Below are 22,275 nucleotides of genomic sequence, written 5' to 3' on the forward strand. Positions count from 1 at the left end.
AATCAAAATCTACTTCCAGATGTGTGGCATATTGTTTAAATGGATTGTTAAATGTAGATTGATTATTCCTATCAGAAGAGATCGATCAGAAAATAAATTGATCCTTCATCGAAGTGTATATGGCCACCACAAATATTACCTTTGTTGTGAGACCTAAGTAAAGATGAAAAAGCCCTGGGGGGATGAATTCCACACAGGTCAAATTACTGACTGGTGGAATACCTAAGCCATTTTAGACAATTCTTTTATATATCTATGTGAGGTATTACTCTTGTTAGGTTTCCCAATTGTGCCAGCTATCTTCTTAGCCTATGCTCGTGTTTTACATGATTTGTCCTGTTATGTGCACTCTTTCGTTTAAACTGTAATTTTCTGGATACCATCTATTGAAATATATGGAGAAGCTCTTTATTATTGGTATATAATCTCAGTTTTGGCCACACTGGCCTTTTACATAATTCATTTAAATAGCCATAATAACTAACAGGACACGTATATTGTTGTCCGTCTTCCTCTCAACATTACAAAGATACGCCACACCATGGGCTGCATTTTACAACCCTTTATTAAATTGTAGGCCATGGTTGGAAACCTGCGGTATGTCACAGAGATCCCTCTGCTTAACTTTGCTGAGAGAACTCTATAACTGGAGTCACAAGGTTTATAATACACCTGACTGGGCTCTCCTCTTGGATTTTTCTTTGCTTATTTTAATTGTGCTCAACTTGCTTCAGAGTTCAAAAGCAATTGGAGCACAATGTACATTTCTAATGAACATTGTTGTGTGGTGCTTCTTAAATGTACCCTCAAGTGTCGAGACCCCTCTTGTTTGTAGAAGTCTTTTCCATGGTTTACATGAGGTAGAATGTTTAGTAGAAGATAATAGGTTTAAAAAATTGATAATTCCAAGCTGAATCCTTGAAGAGAACCTGAACCTGTCAGTATGGAAATACAGGAGCTGCCACTGTTGACTACTGTTTTATAGTGCAAACACCAGAACTGTCATTGCTAAATCAGAATTAACCCTTTTTTTTTCTTTTACATCCAAAAAAGCTGCCATTTTAGCCTCTGTTAGATCAAAAAGTGTCATGGTGCTGCAAGTGTGATCAGTTATAACATCCACTATTTGATGGCTTGATAGTTCAGAGCTAACGTAAGCTCATTTGAAACTGTAACTTTAACTTGAATGTAACTGTTTTTTGAAATAGCTAAATCATTGGGTATACACATGCTTGGTCCAAGCAGTACAGACCAGAGTGATTGGCACTCTTAGTTCTCTATGATCAGTGTATGTGTATCTATGTATATATATATATACACACATCTGTATAAAATTATATGTATATTGCTACAGATTCACACACAGGAATTTTAATTGTGAATTTGTATTTGGCTGCAATTTATTCTTTTATGACAAGTAGTAATTGCATTGCTATTGCTTAAATTGCTTATGTTAACTGCATTGTTTGTTCCATTGCTGTCTGTAAACTGTTAGCATCATTTCACTAGCCCTGAGTGGTTTAGATGTCCCAAAAAGCAGACTCTTTCTGATTTCAGGTACCCATAACCTGGTGCTTTCTCATCTGTTGAAATGAGTAAATGGAGGGAGAATTTCACTGTGACCTTGGGTTCTACTTATGCAAACGTACTCTCGATGTGTGCTGTGTGCTTTTACCAGATGTGGTAGCATATATTTGCAGGATGCATCAGGACAGGGAAACTACGGCAGTATGATATAGTCTGGAGGTTAATAAAATCTACTCACTTCACAGGCTTCCACAAATAAACAGATGAAACCAACAGATAATTTTTCCAGTCATCAAATATTTAACTTCTTTATTTTCTGTTTGTTTTCTGTGGCATATTTATCTTAGCCGAAAGAACTGTGAAAGGAAATGGAATAGCCTTCTGGGACAGGAAGAATACTGTTTCTGTAGAAATGTTAAATTAATTTTTATGGTGATGCAGAGTCAACGACTGGTTGTTAAGGGATGGCTCAGTGCCATTGGGTGGAGTTTTGTTTTGATATCCTTTTAGAGTTTGCAGGTGTTTGGCACAGACTAAAATCATGACCAGCTGTGATATTTCACTGCTGATTATTCCCTCCCAGTACTTCTCAGTGGTGATGTATCACCGGCGGAATCCTCCACCTGATAAACTCCACTTGTGTGGTACATTTTGTTGTGCCCTTTTGGCAGTCAGCATGGTATCATCACTGCTTTCAGAGTTGTGGGTTGCAACTGAGATTCAAGGGGAAAACATCAACCTGTCTAGTACACTAGTTGGTCTATAAGGATTTATTGTCCTCTTCAGTTGCTGTAGAAAAAACTGACAATTGTAATAAATTTTAGAGTGTTGACCCGGAAGCTCTTCTTAATCCCTTTAGTGCCTTTTATAACAGCAATTCTCTGTGCTGTACTATTTTACAGAACTTTTGGTATGGAAGGGGTTATCTGGCATTGATTTTATATTCCAGGAATTTTAGGGACTTTCCACTGAGATTTCATAATATACACTTTATTTTATAATGTGAAACAGCATATGCCACTGTATTTGTAAAACATATTTGTCAAACAATTGGAATGATACGTTTTCTTGCACTTATCGGTTGCAAATGCTGGCATAATATTCCTCAACATATCATATACAGTTTCAGCTTCCATGTTTAGCTGTCCTAAACATGATTTCATTGTACTGAGAACAGTATTGGATTTAATAATGGAACACACCTTATTGTAGTTAGCATTTACTATATGCTTCTTAGGATGTGGTAATTAAAAACAAATTTACAACATGTATTAAGATTTATTGTCTTGTTAGGACTATAATTCAGAGTTTAGATACCTTGAAGGATGGTATTTTTACCTAAAAAACAGCAGGCTAGACATTAGGTACCATATTTTAGCCCCAATTATTCAAAGTGTTTCAGAGTACAATTTAAATTTTGTTTGGTAACCAAGCGGAACCAATGGAAATGACATGTCTGATAGCCTTTTATGCTAAACAATATGTACAACAGTGATACAAGTGTTTATTGATTAAACATCACTGGAGTTACGAAGTTTAAAAAAAAAACATCACTGGAGTTCTTGCCATAATGACATATGATCACAATTGCCATAGATTATTGCATTGGTAAAACCCAATCCAGATTTATATAACACCAATGTAGAAGCAGTTGACAAAACTAGTCCTTGCTGGTTTCCTAGACTGCAATAGCAGACCAGGAGGTTCACGGAGTAGGCAGGTATATAATAATCCATACATTAGTAAAATAAGGCTGCCACAATTAAAACTGCATATATGGTAAAATGATGCAGAGGTCCAGACATACAGGCAGCCAAAATTATAGGTGAATTAAAGTCTGTAATAATTACCTGTTCTTCAACGCTCCACGGTCTCTCATTGGTCCTCTCTTTTACCTGGATTCTTTTGGGTACCGGGCTTCGGCTATCTTCATTGCACTTATGCGGTAGTTCAGTCATCCTGGCACACAGATATATACCAAAATGTAAATTGAGCTGCACTAGTGTAGCTTAGTGTATATTCCAAAGAAGACTGCAAGCAGGTGGCAGGTAGGTTTATTTTATTGCAAAAGAGACAGTGCACGTCTCTCCTGCAATTAAGAGTCTGCCTGCTCACAGTTATGAAATTAGTGACTTTAATTACATTTTAAATGTTAAAGGATAAGTTCACCTTCGGGAACATATTACATGTTCCACCCATTTTTATGGAGGCGGCGATATTCACTTCCTTCGCTAGTCCCGTCTATCTGGAGCTGCGTTCAAAGTGAATCGACTTTTCTCCACGTGTGGGCAAGTCCGTTCATTTCAAAAGTCAGGCGGACTAGCACACAGATGGGCAGATTGTCCACCGGACTGCCAAGTCCACCGGATAGTCCGATCGTGTGTAAGGAGCATAAGTGTTCAATTTGTCTGCCGCATTCCTGATTGCCACCATTACTTGTGAAAAATAAAAATGCCATAAAAATACTCACGCGGCGCACACGTGATGGCACAGCAGCATTCTTAAATGGATGTACCTGTACGCCCATATGCCTGTCCGTGCGGGAAGTGGTTAAGAACAAAAATTACATTTAAATAGATTTTCCATGCAAGCTTTCTTTATTAGGACAAGCTGGAATTTAGACACTGTGGGTGGCAGTGAGTGTATTTTTTCCCTTGATGCAGCAGCTCAGGCAAAGAAATGTGCCTGATATACTGTACAGCTGGTGGTGTGCTGCTGGCAGAGGTGTTGCGAGGATGTGTGGCACCCTTTACTTATACCATCATCCTTGTGAGTGGAGGCTGCTGAGACATGATGAGATATAATGGGGCTAGACATGAAAGGTGAGGTGTGAGGTTGAGAAGATTTGTGTCCATTGTGTGGGACTTTCAGGGGCTTTTGCCAACTGCCTGCGTGGTGGGAGTTTAAATGCATTGTCAAGCACGTGGTACCCAAATAGCTGGTGTTTTTGCCACTCATGATGTGCTTGCAGCAGAGATTGCAAATTGTAGCAGTGTGATAGGCTGCACATATGCTAAAAAAAAGGCCCAGACAGTTTAGCTGTGGGAAGTGGGCCGGGAGACAACAGCTCCACAATCTGATGGAATAGGGTGGCTGCTCTCTACTCTTCCATGATGGCTGCCTTTGGAGGACATCCTGCCTCATTGGGGTTGTGCCCCCCCCCCCTTACTTTCTTCCTCTGCTCTATACGGCACCTAAGTTGCATCAGTGACCTCATCATCTTCATCTCCTCCATCCTCATAATCACTGGAGTCAACTTGGTTAGACACTGCGGCTGGGGGAAAATGACTGACAATTTGTTGTTTATCGGTGTTCTTCCCTCTCTGTAGGCTCATGGTACTCCCTTCCTCTACCTCATAACCAACATCAGAATCAAGTAAGGCCTGTGCATCCTCAAGAAGCAAGTGGCTGACATGGTGTTCAAATAATTCAGCTGACTCGACACGAATGCTGCTGGGCCTATGGCAAGAGTAGCTGGGAACAAGGAGGCAGAATAAGCCGCTTTGGCATCTGCAATGGACTGCACACTCATGTCAGCTTGGGTCATGAGGAGGATTTAGTAAGCCAGTGCACTGCCTCCTCTGCATGCTGTAGCTGGATTGCATGGACAATATCACTAAACAGAGACAAATGTGCCCTGCCTGAGGACAATGTCCACAGGCAATATGTGGTCAGTCATAGTGGTATGAGAATGTCTGCCTTTTCTTGTTGGCCTCCCAGACATGATGGGTGGGGGCTCATTACCCAAATTTAATAGAAACTGGGAAATGTCTGATTGGATGCACTTTATTGAATAAAAAGTGGTACTTTTTGCATTTTAAATTTAGGACCGCCACTGACAGAAATGTAAAAACTATATAAAAAAAAAAAGGGGGGGAACACCAGTGTTGCAGTCAGAAAAGCTGCAGCTGACAATTCAAAAAATGGGGGACAGGCAGGGGACAAATAAGACACCCCCCAAAAAACAAACATGCAGTAACCAAAAAAAATAAGTTATACAGCACTGTATATAGCACTAAATTTTATTTCATGTGTTAAACACTGCACTACACTAACACGTTGCACTGACACTACGCTATACTGACACACTACACTATACACACACTATACTGACACACTATACTCACACTATACTGACCACAGCATGACCTCTATTAGAAATGGCATGATGTACCCTTTGTAAAGGGCGCATGCGCTAATGACATCGGTGCATGCACCGTCATTGGCGATCGGGTCTTTCGTAAATATCTCCTGAACCGTGGAGGTTTAGGAGATATTTCAAGCACCTACAGGTAAGCCTTAATATAGGCTTACCTGTAGGTAAAAGTGGTTGAACAGGGTGTACAACCATTTTAAAGTGGTTGTAAACTCTTGCAGACCACTTTTACCTACAAGTAGGCCTAGATTAAGGCTTACCTGTAGGTGCAAGAAATATTTCCTAAACCTACATGGTTTAGGAGATATTTGCAAAAGACAGTCATTGTTGTCTACGGCGCATGTGCTGTAGACAGCGGCACACAGGCGCACTGAGCGTGCCATTGCTAATGGCGATCATGTCGTTAGTGGCGGCTCCCGCGCGCATGCAATCACAGCGCTGGAGCCTCAAAACCCAGAAAGAAGATGGACACTTCGTGGAAGAGAAGACAGCAGTGACATCGCAGGCTCTTGTGTCAGGTAAGTGATACATAATGGGCTATTATGCGATGCATAGTATTATGCTTTACCTTTGCAGGGAAACAATGAGGAAGTAAAACCCATCAGGGTTTACTTCCTCTTTAAGATACTACAGATAAAGCAAATGTTGCAGAGGAGGTTTATTCCTAGATCCAAATGACTTTGGGAATAATTCCAATAAAAATTTAAATCTAGGTATGTTTGTTTTTATCGAGGTCACACAACACTTTTGTTAGCCAATAGTCATCCTTTTTAAGTAACCTTTTCTTTAAAATGGCTCCTATAAGTCCCTTTTTGACTAGGCATTGACAGAAGGCATTATCAAAAGGGAAACACAGGCAAGTTAGCGGCAATTTTTTCCCCCCCCAATATCTGTATGAATATAGGTACTTGTGTGTTCATTGTTGTTAATTATTTATTTTTTATTTGCATAAAAAAGTAGTAATAAGCCGGACTTTAGCTTTATTAGTCATTTACTTTTACAGTAACATGATAGATGATGGCACTACATAAACTAATATTCTAAATGTAAGTATAATTTATTTCAAGTTTTTATAATTAATGACTATCAACTAATTCCTGGAAAATCTTTACAGCAGGTATCACTAAAATGAACAGGGCCAGCAGTAATCTCTTTGATCCAAGAAAGATCAAAGTTGAAAAATTAATTGAGGAATCCAGGCTTTGAAAGTAAACGTAAACACTGTGCTTGATTCTGTTCATTGTATGAAAAGAGAACTGATTAGAGAGTACACAGCTTCCTTTTTTGCTACTTACTGTATGTACACATCTTCTGTAAAGTATTCACTTGAGACATCTGTCAAAATTCATGCATAATTTAGGTTGATGAAAAACGATTTGGGATCAACTGTTTAATGATATTTCACAGCTGCTGTCATCATGTCAGCTTTTTGAAGTTGGAAGAAACTTTGAAAGGTGTTTAAAAGATGACTGCAATTTTATCTACTGTGCAAATATGTAACATGAACTCTCCACCCAGGGGATTACCGTATCAACATGTTTTTCCTCCACTTAATATTACATTAAATACATGTAGAATAGTTCATATTTTGCATGTGATAAGTGCGTATTCTATTGTTGCCCTCTTTTACACATGCAGATTGTTTTGATTGTTAGTGGTGCTCATTAGCAAATAACCAAAGCCTCTCTTATATACTAAAGATACTTTAAGGTTAATTTACTAAAAGTAAACAGGCTGTTCACATTATAAGAGAAGTTGCACTTTGCAAGGGAATTTCCCAGAGCTTAGTGAATGTGGTGAAATTTCACTCTGCAAGGAATACCCAATCACATGCAAGAAAAAAGTGCATTGATGCTTTCACATGAGTGGATGACAGAAGTCAGAAGAGCTTCATCTTATTACCTGAGGTCTGAAGAAAATTCCCTTGCAAAGCACAACTTCTCTTTCATAGTGAACATCCTATTTGCTTTTAATAAATCAACCTCATATGCAGCATATTAATTATGCGGTGTTGCTAGGACATAGCCCATTTTGGTGGATTTGAGGTTTATAATCTAGCCCTCATAATTTAAAATCAGATGAAAATGGCACGATTCTCTAGATTTTGGCTCAGCTGTCCTCTACGATGTATCTGCTTCAAACACACCTAGTATACATTGTTCAAGATCCATAAAAAGTACAGGCTGGCAACTCGGCAGCTTCTCTATAGAAAATATTTATTTGAGCATTACAGCAATAACATTATCCAAAAATCTGACACGTTTCAGCCTTAGGCCTTCATCAAAAGCATAAAAATATGACATTAAAACCAAGTATATATAAGGGAAGCAGCCCTTGTGAGGTATGAAGGGCATAAATCACTTAATTAAAAAATCAACCCATTTATTGGTTACAGGTAGAGATGACCAGACCAGGGCCAAACAAACACACACAAAAGCAGGGGATTTCAACAAAGAGCACAAAATGTTATACATTACAGTTCCGGTGATACAACAGTAGAAGATTTTCAATAAAAATCATTAATTGCTATACTTCGTGGATAGTGTCAATGCTGAAACCAACCTCAAGCATCTGGGTATCATGGTGTGAACTACATTTATTGTGCTGATTGAGTTTGAGTGTTGTGGGAGAGTATTGTCTGGGTCCACTCTTAGCATATAGAAGGTACATACTAGGGAAACATGAAATAGAAAACCCCATTATGTGCCTGATCAAGTGTGGATTGTGCTCCAAGACTTTTATATCTACAGGCAGAACCAGAATATATGAATCAGTGTCTCTCTTTCTTTATTACATCTTCAACAGGGGGGAGTTATTTGTGGGTCAGTTTTATGCAGAAGAACAGTTCAATACCAAAAATGATTCTATAGTTCTTCCAAGTCTGTTCTGCAGTGCACTCAGTGTTATATATAGGCAATAGCAGACAGATATGTTTATACTGAGTGGCACTCAGTGTACAGATATCAGTGTGCACTCAGTGCATAGTGATCAGGGTTGTTAAATATGGAATAGCACTTGGTGTATGGGCTCTGGGCAGGAACACTCAGCATGGCTGGTATAGATTTAAACAGAATGACATACTAAGCTGCTGGGCTGGCGATCATAGTCACTGACCTGCTTCACACAATGCAGATTCCTCTGATTCCACTCTGCAGTGCACTCTGTAAGCCACCTCCAGCTCTCTTCAGCACCTAGTCTGACTTGCTGTCCTCCATGGCCGGGATGTGAACTGTGTCCCTACCACTCTGCTGAAGTCCCCAGGAGAAGAAGTGATAGGAACTAATGTCACAGCCATCATCTCCTCATCCCCATGGGTCCACAATATCCCTCTATCATCCCGGCTAGCATCTAAGTTCTTTCCTAACACTGCATCAACTGCCAGCAGGGATGCCATGGTTCACTGCCTTTTTCGGGCTTAACCTTCTTTATATCTGTATATCTGTATATTGTAATATGTGGGCACCTTCAGGAGCAGACTGAGCTTCTCATGGGGCCCCCTACTGACCCATTCTGTATAGACTGTCCACCTCTGGTTGGGGCTCAGACCCCCTACATGTTTATAAACTGTCCCCCTGCCTATGGCGACCCTGTCCGTAATCAAAGTATCTAAATTTGTTTTCCAGACATTTTGAGTGCTACATGTGTCTTTACGTTGTAAGCAAATCCAAGAAATTAAAGGATTTGGTGGGACCTTACCTAAGCAGATCATCTTGAACATCATGAGAGGACAAGTGTAGTTCAGTATAAAGTGTGTTAAGGCTGTGTTATACAATTCTGAAATTGGTGATACACACACACCAGGGAAGATGTCCTGACACTGTGAAATTCTGAGGATGAGTTTTCCCTGGCTGAAAAATGCACCTACTGGGGATGGACACACACTGGGCTGGTGACAAAGCAAATCATGAGTTTCCTGGGCAAGAATTCAGTATGGCCTACCAGAGATGTGAGGGGGCTTCTCAGTGTTCAAAAGGCTGGGTTGCTACACTGAGAGTTGAAGATTTGGAAGGTTTTGAGGGATGTTTGTCAATGCTATCAAATGTCACAGCATAGGTGAACCATGGCAGTTTAGTCAGAGGACAAGTTGTCCAGCATTATTGCAGGACTAACCAGGCTTTTTCCTTCTCATGAAGTACCCATCTGCTGTTCTTGTAAATGGCAGGCTTGGTAATATTTTTTAATGTCTAGAAATCTTAAGGCTCCCTTTTTCACAAGGGAGAGAATTGACTTTCATTGCTTGTCCAACCATATGAATTGTAGTAGTTTACTCTCCAGGGATTGAAATAAATAAAAAAGGTGGAATACAAATAGGAACTGTTTAAAGTAAATATAGCAGTCTTGATAAGATATTCATTCTAACAGCAGCTAGTCTAAGTAACCAGCAGAATGAGGTATGCTTCCACATTTAAAGTTCCAATTTATTTTGTGTCAGTAAGGGTAGGAAATCAAATGTTTTCAGACAGGAGGGCAAGTTTATGCCTAGATACCTAATATGGGAGGTGGTCTAAGTGAATAGATTTTTAGGTGAAATGAAAAAGGGAGATTGTTAGTGTCCTGTGAAACATGGATTAGATAATGTAGCATTGTGATCAAAGGCTTTTATCAGGTTTGGCATGGTCTTTTGAGGCCTTATTATAAAGAATAACATATCATCCATAAGTACAGCTACGTTATATGTGTGAGAGTTTGTTGTGAGTCTCCAGATTTTCTTATCTGCTCTGAAAAGTTTTAAGGTCATTGTGAATATCAGTGGTGATAAAGGATGCCTCTGTCTGGTCCCATATGTTATTGTGAAGTCCTGCAAAAAAGGCCTTGGTTTTGAATATATTGCTCCTTTTGTCTTGGAGTCCAAATACCTGAACCACTTCAAACATGTAATCCCATGCTATTCTTTTTTAATGCCTTCTCTTTATCTGTTGACAATAATATTATCCCTCTTATTAGCTTTCTGACCTTGAGCCTATTGGATTGGGCCTTGGTGTTATTGTTCTGTACTACCCTGTATTATTCAGTACTTCCCTACCCAGGAAAAAGCCAACCGGTTCCATATGAATCAGAGAAGGAATCAGTGGGAGAAGACAACTTGACATGATTTTCTTGAATAGCTTGAGATCTTTTCCCTCCTTATGAATGAGTACTATATGTGCATTTAAAGTTTGTGGGTGAGGGAGACATCCCTCGCTCCATCTGTTAAATGACTTTACAAAATATGGTGGCAGTTCTACTTCAAACATCTTGTAATATTGTTAAAGAAGCCCATCTGAGCCAGGACCTTTGCCTAGTTTTATGTGTTTTGTTGTTGTATGCAATTCCTAATGTGGTAGGGGGCTCTAAAGACTGAGCTAAAGCATAAAATATTTTTTTAACATATGGGCTTTTTGTAAAAAAAATAATAATAAAAAAAAGCTTTCACGATTATGTGTGGACACTGGACCATGTGCCCTGTGTGAGAGGTTTGGATGTAATGAACATGAGGTCACTTCTATAAGTAAAAGCTCTACATATTTTAGTAGAAACCATTTTCACGACTTTGGTAAGAATCTGTGTGGCTAGGCTCTGCCTGTGTTGTGTCTTTAGTCTAGCTATTTTCTGAATCAGGGACTCGATAAACACTTGTCTTTTTAAATGCTGCAGCCTCTGATATGAACTCTCATCCGATATAAAATTTGTGGGCTTCCCATACACCCACAGGAGATACCTCATTAAGAGCAAAGAATGTGGATAATAAGTCTCACATCCTGTTTAAAACCCAAAGGTCCATAGGTAGGGAAGAGTTCATAATAGTAATATTGCCTTAGTTCAGGGACTGTTTGGAATAAAAAAGGAATGTATTCTCGGGTATTATGTATGCAAAAGTATGTGTAGCCCCCAGTGGTGGCTGGTGCTCAAAATCTTTGGGAGGGCGGGGGGGCGTGGCCAGCCAGCGGAGCGGATGGTCGCACATTAGAGGAGCTCCGCTTCATCCCAGGCTTCGGCGGTGATTTATACCGACTGCGACCCTCGTTTCAGCCCCAAAACTACACGACTACCTGCGGGTAACAGCAGAGATGCCTTCTAGAAAGAGGAAAGAGGCAGGCAAACCGGGAAAAATGATTAATTTTTTCGGCCACCAGCGCCCGCTCTCCGCCCAAGATGGCGCCGACCATCCCGGCCGAGCACGAGGCCTATCACACCAGGATGGGAGAACAACAAGCCCAGCTAGCGGAGCGAGTACCCCGTCCTTGCACACCTCACCGTGCCCATCGCCGCCTTCAGCCTCCTCGAGTCCGGCGAAAAGCAGGATGAAGACGTCGGTCACAGCATCTGACCTACGGGAGGTAAGCGATCACAACTCCTCACTAGACGACACCAGAGAGCTGCAGGACTCCATTACTGAGTTCCCAACTTTGAATCAGCCGGTAATGGACACCACACTTAAGGACATGTTAGTGTCCCTTCGATCTACGCTACATGCGGATATTATTTCTATGGCACAACAATTTAAATCTGAGGTGACTGCGGTGGCTAAGAGAGTCTCACACATAGAAGTGAAAATGGGCGAATTTGCTACCACTTTTAATGACCTGGTGGACGCTCACAATGACCGTGATGACGAGATAGCAAATATGAAGGCTAAAATCGCGGACCTCGAGGACAGGTCGAGACGCAATAATATTAAGGTGCGGGGCATTCCTGAGTCGATTGCCCCACAGGAGCTGCGGAGTTACTTTCTTAACTTAATGCGTGTGGCGCTCCCAGATACTCCAGCAGAGGAACTGGTGGTGGACCGTATCCACAGATTGCCAAGGCCCAAGAACATCCCGTCCCACCTGCCTAGAGACACTATCGTCCGAATACACTTTTATCACGTAAAGGAAAACTTTGTGATGGTGACGAGACAGAAGGAAAATCTGCTTACTGAATTTAAAGAATTGTCTTTCTTCACAGACCTTTCGGCCTACACCATGCAGCAACGCAGACAATTGGCTACCATCACAAAGCCTTTAAACAACCACCGTATCCCCTACAGATGGATACACCCAGCCAAACTACTTGTTACCTACGATGGGGAATCACACCTGATTAAGAATGTTGAAGAGGGCATCCGCATACTGGAATCATGGCAGATTCTTGGCCCACCGCCCGTGGACCAGGTGAATACAGGATCCAACACCTCCATACGTCCTAGTCTGTCAGCTGAAACAGGGTGACTAAACTTTACTTGCCTATTACCTGGATCGCTCGAACGCCTGGGAAAAATGGCCTTAAGTAATTTGCTTCAGTTTCGGTACTTTGAGTTATATCACTGACCACTCTCGCCCCCCGAGAGTTAGCGGTTTATACCAGCACAGATTCCATCAGGAATCGCAACATATTTTTTATACTTGTGTTTTTCTTTTTTCTTTTTCTTTGTTTGATCTGACTCCCTTAGTTGGGCCCTACATCTATCTTCCCCTCCCCTATCCAACTCTTGCAGTCTCAAGTTTATCTTGTTTTCTTCGTCTGGAGAAACAGTTGCTACTACGACCAATTGGTGCCCTGACCCACACGGTCGCCTACTTCACAACGAGTTATTTATCCCTGAACACAGCTCAGAGTAACGTACCATGTCCTTCTCTATTGCTTCACTGAACGTTAAAGGCCTTAATAGCCCCCAGAAACGCCAATTCGCATGGAGGGAAGCTGCGAATCTACGCTGCGACATCATATGCTTCCAAGAGACACACCTTATGCTGGATAGACATCCTCCCTTTTCCAATCGCAAATTCCCACACGTGTTCCTGGCATCGGGTCCCAAAAAGAAAGCAGGAGTAGCGATTGCTATTAAGGACTCTATCTCGTTCTCATGCATTGACACCTACCTAGACCCCTCGGGGAGATTTCTAATTCTTATTTGTGAAATAGATCAACAGAAATATACTATTGTCAATGTGTACCTTCCCAATGTTCACCAACTTAAGTTTATGCGGAAAATTTGGAAGAAGGTTTCTGGTTTGAGACAGGGCTATGTCCTTATCTGCGGTGACTTCAATGCAGTCCCTGGAGGTGAGCTGGATGTATCCGGCCCCCAGAGGAAGAAGTCCCGTAGATCCAACCTCAGGAACTTTCTATCCTCTTCTGATTTACATGATGCTTGGCGTTGTCAGCATGCTTCTGAAAAGGATTTTACTTTTTTTTCTAACGTTCACCACACTTACTCTCGTATAGATTTCTTTTTAGTAGACAAGTTTTTACTGCAAAAAGTAGTACGATCTGATATACATACCATTACTTGGTCGGATCATGCTCCGGTGTCCCTGAGGGTGGGGGGTCGTGGTGCCGAGACGCGAGCGAACAGATGGCGGAATGATATATCTATCATTTCTCAACCCACAAATTTGAAATTAATAAGGGACAAATTAACTGATTTCTTTGAGATCAATGCTCCTTCGGTATCGGACCCCTTCACCCTTTGGGGCGCCCACAAGGTTTACATGAGAGGTATACTGATACAATTAAGTGCACAAACTAAGAGACGGCGGGCGGAGCGGCTTAATTCTCTGCTACAAGACATAAATACCCTAGAAGAGTCTAATAAACAGTTGTCTACGCAGAGGACGAGGGATGCTTTGTTCTCTGCACGACAAGAGTTGCGTGCGCTTCTGGTCTCCCAACAGGTAAACCATTTTCGCATCTTGAAATCTAATAACTACCGCTATAATAATAAAGCAGGTAAATTACTAGCGAACCAGCTCAAAGACAAATTTTCCCACCAAAGGATTAGCAGCCTGTTCAATCCTATTACTCAGCAGAAAGTACATAACCCAAAAGACATTGCTGATGCTTTCAGTGATTATTATGAGTCTCTCTATAACCTTAAAGATGACCCGAACACGCATCAACCCCCAGATAATCTAATTACAAAGTTTTTGGAGGAGGTCGACCTTCCCAAAGTTTCCCAAGAAGACCTAGACGAGCTAAACCTACCTTTCACGATCCCTGAAATCCAATCAGTGCTTAAAGGTATGCCTCATAACAAGGCACCAGGCCCAGATGGGTATTCGTCAGAATATTACCAGTTATATCAGGTTGAGCTATCCCCATATCTTAAGCAGATTTTTGACGCCGCAATGTCCGCCGCCGCTTTTCCAAAAGAGATGCTGACGGCCTCAATTATTACCATTCCTAAAGCAGGTAAAGATACCTCCCTGCCACAGAACTATAGACCGATATCTTTACTGAATGTTGATGTTAAAGTGTATGCTAAACTAGTGGCCAACAGACTAGCAAAACTTATACCCAATCTTATTAATCACGACCAAGTGGGTTTTGTTCTGGGTCGTCAGGCTCAGGATGCCACTAGGAGACTGATTGATTTGGTTCACTCAGCTGAGCGGTCGAAGGAACCTTCTCTGCTTCTATCACTAGATGCGGAGAAGGCCTTCGACCGCATTCATTGGGGGTATATGACTCAAGTTTTACAGAAGTTTGGACTGATGGGGGGGATACGGAGGGCCATTTTGGCGCTCTACTCCTCCCCATCTGCATTTGTGTTTGCAGAAGGGATGTTCTCTAAGAATTTTGCTATAACAAATGGCACCAGGCAAGGCTGCCCGTTGTCCCCGATCGTCTTTGCCATGGTGATGGAACCTGTGGCGGAGATGATCAGGAGACACCCCGGTATTCAAGGCGTCCCCGCTCAGGGGGTGCAACACAAAATCTCGCTATTTGCGGATGACGTCATTTTGACGTTGTCCAACCCCTACCAATCTCTGACAGCAGCTCAGGAGGTACTGACTAAATTTGGTACAGTAGCATATTACAAGATTAATGAAAGTAAGTCATGTATCTTAGGTTTAGGAATCACTGCCCGTTTACAGACAAGCTTACAAAGAGACTTCCCATATCCTTGGTCTTCTGACTATGTCCAATATCTAGGGACTCACATAACTCCCACCACGACGAAACTGTTTCACGCGAACTTTCCTCCATTGCTGGACACTTTCCATGGTGAAATGACTAAACTCCAGAAGCACTTTTTGTCCTGGCACGGTCGTTTAGCGGCCTATAAAATGCTGCTACTCCCCAAATTAACATACTTATTCAGAGCCTTACCGATAGTTATTCCCCCCTCTTTTTTCAAGACCCTTCAAAAACAAATGTTAAATTTCATTTGGGCGGGGAAAAAAGCGAGATTTACGTCTACTATGCAGGGCAAAAATAAACAGGTGGGAGGTATAGGTATCCCGGTTCTCCAAGACTATGCAACCGCAGCCGTGCTGGACCAGATAAGAAGCTGGATCTCTCTGGCAGATCCCAAACCTTGGTGTCAGTTAGAGCAAGCATGGGTACACCCTAGAACATTGAACTCTCTTTTAATAGCTTCTAGTATTACCAAATCCAACATTGAGATAGATCACCCCACTATACAAGCCTCTCTACAAGCGTGGAGCAAGCTCCTAGCGCTGTCACACGATGCAGACAGACTAACGACGGTCCCCATTCCTTTAAAGACACTCCAATGGCTGATACCTAATATCTCCATGAAAGTATGGCTCAACAAAGAGATTAATACGGTCCAGGAACTCATGGTAGGAGACCGCATTCTTTCCTTCCACGACTGCTGCATTAAATATAACATCCCCCCGACTGAATTCCTGACCTACTCTCAAATTGCGTCTTGGTGGCATCAATCGGGCTCCACTAACTCCTTAATCCCCTCAAAGGCGTGGGAGTGTTTAAAGTCGACCAGCCCCAAACCTAGAGGCATCACTATATTGTATGACCTCCTGAATAACAAATCTTCTTTTGTTAAATTTGGACACTTGGTGAGATGGGAGTCAGATCTCGGGAAACAATTCACGGATAGACAATGGTTATCAGCAATTAAAGACAATATCCGATTCTCAAGGTGTTCGAACTATTGGGAACTAGCGATTAAACTCACAGCCAGATGGCACTTTACCCCCTATATCGTGGCTAAATTTTCAGAGGGACAATCCAATCTTTGTTGGAGAGGATGTGGCCAGGTAGGCACACTTATACACATGTGGTGGGCATGCCCACACTTGCGGAGCTTTTGGAATGAAGTGTTCAAACTGGTGGCGTCAATTACAGGAGTTCTTAACAGACCATCTCCCGAAAAAGCGTTGCTGAGCATAGATATGTCGGTCTATCCCGTACCACTGAGAGCCATAGCTATGAACATCATATTAGCAGCGAGATCCCTGATAGTACAAAGCTGGAAATCAAGGGACATACCCACAATGCGGGAATTGATTACAAAGGTCACTATTATTTCGGCATATGAAAAAATATTAGCGTATCGTGATGGTACAGGTGCGAAATACAGGGCATATTGGTCCGCCTGGAACTGTCGGTTCCATGATACTGGTTGAAAAGCATAACTGCAACTGATTGTAGGAATAATTTGGTACAGACTGCCTCTCTTCCATTCACTTTCTCCCTCCCTCCCCCCCCCACTCTCTTTACCCTCCCCTTCTTTTCCTGTTCTAAAATGTTATAGTTCTATATCTCTCGACCTAAGGATTGTGAAAGCTACTCTGATTATCTGGATCTCATTTCCATAACGCATTATGCAATGTAATAATAGGTCTCACAGAATTCAGTTTGCAAAGATTGTTATTTGGTTATTGGGTATCATTCTTACGACTTCTATATGTACGTAGTTATAACATTGTGCTATTGTTCCTAGGCAAATCTGTATTTCTGTACCCCCCTTTATTCTTATCAATAAAAATCTATTTGAGTAAAATCTTTGGGAGGGCGCAAACAAACTGAAAAATTCTGGAAAATACTGAAAAAACCCCCCATCAATTTCAGCCTTACTGTGCCCATCAATTTCAGTCACTGTGCCATCAATTTCAGCCACTGTGCCATCAATTTCAGCCACTGTGCCCATCAAATACAGCCACTGTGCCCATCAAATACAGCCACTGTGCCATCAAATACAGCCACTGTGCCATAAATTACAGCCACTGTGCCTATCAAATGCAGCCACTGTGCCCATCAAATACAGCCATTGTGCCATCAATTGCAGCCGCTGTGCTCATCAAATGCAGCTGCAGTGCCTATCAAATTCAGACACTGTGCCCCATCAAATGCAGCCACTGTGCCATCAATTGGAGCCATTGTACGATCAATTGCAGCCACTGTGCCCATCAAATCCAGCCACTGTGCCATCAAATCCAGCCACTGTGCCATCAATTGCAGCCACTGTGCCCATCATATGCAGCCACTGTGCCCCATCAAATGCAACTTCACTGTGATCCCCCCTCCTGCCCACTTGCCCACTCGCTGTCTGACCAGGACTTACCCCATCTTGGTGGTGGGTCCGGCAGCCGGTTTCAGAGGTGAGCTGTGGGACGGGCAGTGGGTCAGACAATGGCTTCTGTGTCCTCCATGCTTCCCGTGCGTCTTTTCTTCCATTCTACTAGGCATCCAATAGGATCGCCTGTGCCTTCAGACAATCACGTGATGAGTATTAGACCCATGCTTCCTGATTAGTGGAGAGGCGGTTAAGTGTTAGCAAAGAAAATGTTTATTTGCTTTTCTAACACACCTGAGTTGGCTCAGAGCGCCATGCTCTGCTCTCTGAGTCCACCTTTTTAAAAACCTATTAGAGCCTATGGCTCTAATCAGGTGCTTCAAAAACACTCCTGCCTCTCTATTTCAGGCGCCCGGCAATCGAAAAGGTTTATCACCTTTCACAGAAACTATACATTACTCATATTGAGAAAATAAACATTTGCTATCATAATCAAAATCAATCTGTTCGTCCCTCTTGACAAAGTTAAATCTCTCTGGGTCTTCCCCAAACATTCTCCCTTTTCTTTGAATTTGCTTACCAAGTTTTAGAAATCTGCATGAAGCTCTATTAGGGCTAAGGTTAGCAGTGATAGAGCATCACAGAAGGCTGAAAGGGATCTTAGTTTTCTGGAGTTTAGGTATTATGCTGCTATCCAATCTGCAGACTATAAATAGGTTGTTTTGCCAATGATTTAATTTGATCTATACATACTTAAAGCATATGCAGGATCTTTGTATATATTTCTATAAGAACGGAAAGCAACAGCCTCATCAAAACTACAGTAAGGACTATGATGCTTTCTAAAGGTTTAGGTGAAAAGCTTCTTAAGGGACAAAGAATATAGAATTCCACATTTGGCAGTCCTTGCCTATATTTCCTCTAGCAATATGAGATTATTGTGTAACCAATATTTTGTATATTACAAATGTTTTTGTAGTGGGTTTATTAATTTATGAATGTTATAAAGCCCTATATGATAGATGTCCATTATGTCCAAACATGTAATGTACATCTAACATGTTTTACAGTCAATATACAAAACAAAGCGTAAAATTGGATTAAATGAAAAGCACTTTTTCTAATATGAATTTCGTACAGTTGCAAAGCCATAGTTAAAAGGTACCAATATTTTTTTTCAAAGGAAATAAGATAACATTGTTGAATTGCTTTGCAAAAGAATGAACACAAAACATGTGGCAATGATTATTCTGTAATCAGAGGAAAAAGAAGGGGAGACAAGGCCTATTTTCCATTAGAAATGGTGCTTAAAGCAGTATAAAGCATGAATATGATTACAGGTTTATTGAAAGTTTTTCATATCTTAAGAATTCAGTTCAGACGCTTGTAGGTAAATTGAACTTTCTCAACAATGATTTGTCAGTTGGTAATATTGATTGTTGTACAGTATTTTATTGCTTGCACATGAGTTTTATTGTACATGGTGTATAATTTGCTGCAAGTAAATGAAATTGACTGCAAAGTATGATATTCTGTTATAACGTATATAATGGCTCTGCATTTTCCTGTAATGCTTGCAAAAAGTATAATTTCTTCCTGTGTAGAAAGAAAAGCTGCACTTAGTATACTGTGTGTATGCGTATGTGTATATATACTGTATGTATGTATGTGTGTGTGAATATATATATATATATATATATATATATATATATATATATATATATATATATATATATATATATACACAATTGTATATATAGTAGGGATGCACATCTTCACTGGTCTCACAATTATATTACGATTATCCTGTCCATGATTCAATTTGATTTGATTACGTGATGCATCTCGATAACTGCGCATGGGTAAAAACTTTTTATCTACATTCAAGCAGTCAGAAAAACTCAATTTTTCTCCAGTGGTAGAGGGATGGCTGAGATCAGAGGAAGAGGGATGGCTGAGATCAGAGGCAGAGGGATGGCTGAGATCAGAGGCAGAGTGATGGCCGGGATCAGAGGCAGAGCGATGGCCGGGATCAGAGGCAGAGCGATGGCCGGGATCAGAGGCAGAGCGATGGCCGGGATCAGAGGCAGAGCAATGGCCGGGATCAGAGGCAGAGCAATGGCTGGGATCAGAGGCAGAGCAATGGCTGGGATCAGAGGCAGAGCAATGGCTGGGATCAGAGGCAGAGCAATGGCTGGGATCAGAGGCAGAGCAATGGCTGGGATCAGAGGCAGAGCAATGGCTGGGATCAGAGGCAGAGCAATGGCTGGGATTTTACTGAGAACTAGCTAACAGCACGAACCCACTGACGAGAAATGTTTTTAGAATATGGGATGGATTATATAGACAGTATCATTGGCAACACAATTCACCCTTGATTTGGTTGCTTGACACAAGTTATTCTAAACCAGGGGAAGAGAATTATTTATATTTTATTAGGTGGGCAAAAAAAGAGGTGATACAATTTTAGGGTGTTATGAAAGGTGATAGAATATGTACAGTTTATGAGTTAAGGAAAATAGTGGGCCTCTAGATAGATAGAAATATGCACAAATGAAACACATTGTACAGACGGGTAATGACAACCTTAGGCCAATTTAGATGCAAATATGCACAAACGCAACACTTTGTACAGATAGTGTAATAACAACCTTAGGCCAAAATAGATGTTATTTAGCTCTCCTACCAGTATTCACGAAAGTATCTAAAAAATATAAAATGATTTGGTGAAAGAAGCAGAACCTCAGGAAATGGGAGCAGGATTTCAGAGGAGGAAGGTCTTAAAATTAGCGAGCTGAAACACAGAGGTCACCAGACTCTGAGCAGGCTCCTGAGCAGGTGACTGATGACTCTCTAATCCTAAGTAGGGATGACCCGAACACCCCCCATTCGGTTTTCACCAGAACCTGGGAACGGACCGAAAGTTTGCGCGAACTTTAGAGCCCTGTTAAAGTCTATGGGAATCGAACGTTCGGAATCAAAAGTGCTAATTTTAAAGGCTAATATGCAAGTTATTGTTCTAAAAAGAGTTTGAGGACCCGGTCCTGCCCCAGGGGACATGTATCAATGCAAAAAAGTTTTTTTCAAAAGCAGTGATTTTAATGATGCTTAAAGTGAAAAAAAAGAGAAATATTCCTTTAAATATCATACCTAGGGGGTGTCTATAGTATGCCTGTGAAGTGTCACGTGTTTCCCGTGTTTAGAACTGTCCATGCACAAAATTACATTTTTAAAGGAAAAAAAGTCAAAAAGGTCATTTAAAGCTGCTTGCGGCTTTAATGTAATGTCTGGTCCCGGCAATATGGATGAAAATCATTGAAAAAAATGGCATGGGTACCCCCCCAGCCCATTACTACGCCCTTTGGGTCTTGTATGGATATTAAGGGGAACCCCACACCCAAATAAAAAAAAAGTAAAGGCTTGGGGCCCCCAGGCCCTATATACTCTGAACAGCAGTATGCAGGCAGTGCAAACAAGACAGGGACTGTAGGTTTGTTGTTAAGTAGAATCTGTTTGTAATTTTGAACTGGTACATTTTTAAAGTGTAGCTCCAACCAAAAAATCTATTTTTAAGCTTTTTGGAAAACATAGGGAAGGGTTATCACCCCTGTAACATTTGTTTTGCTGTCTGTGCACCTCTTCAGAAGATTTCACCTCAATTTCTGTCCCAATGACAAATGTTTTTTAAAAATGTAGGGTTTTTCGTGAAACGGGGATTGGTGATAAAGCATCAGTGGAGAGGAGACACATTTTCCCATATTAACTCTTACAGGAGAGAATTTCCCTTCCTAGGGGTAGATTTCATCTCACTTCCTGTTTTTTCCTTCCATTTGCAAGTAGGAATTGTTTGTAAGTTGGATGTTTGAAAGTAGGGGCCTGCCCTATATACTTTGCAAAAATTTGGGCCTTAGGTGTTGGTGTTGCCACAACACTATAAGCCCTCACAGTTACTCTTGGTGGGCGCTGGAACGCCCTGCTGTGAATTATTATATTGAGAATTGTAATTACATGCACCTGTTGAAGGGGGCTGAAAAATTGGGCCTTTGGTGGTGGTGGTGTTGCCACAACACTGTAAGCCCTCACAGATACTCTAGTTGGAGCGCAGGAATAAGCCCTGCTGCAAAGTATTGCATCAAAAATTGTAATTACACGCCCCTGTTAAACAGAGGCAGAAAAATTGGGCCTTAGGCACTGGTGCTGGTGTCACAACACTGCAACCCCTCACATATACTCTAGTTGGAGCGCAGGAATGAGCCCTGCTGCAAAGTATTGCATCAAAAATTGTAATTACACGCCCTTGTTAAACTGGGGCAGAAAAACTGGGCCTTAGGCACTGGTGCCACAA

The 22,275-nt window shown here is 41.4% G+C and overlaps 1 protein-coding gene across 7 annotated transcripts in view; it reads left to right on the plus strand.

Annotated features, from left to right (window-relative positions):
- Positions 1 to 22,275, plus strand: part of SUGCT (succinyl-CoA:glutarate-CoA transferase) — a 1,356,517-nt gene that overhangs the window by 631,682 nt on the left and 702,560 nt on the right. The window lies entirely within an intron of this gene.

Source organism: Lithobates pipiens, unplaced genomic scaffold, assembly GCF_037356315.1.
Source record: "Lithobates pipiens isolate NorthernLeopardFrog02 unplaced genomic scaffold, aLitPip1_a1.2 Scaffold_19, whole genome shotgun sequence".
NCBI lineage: Eukaryota > Metazoa > Chordata > Amphibia > Anura > Ranidae > Lithobates > Lithobates pipiens.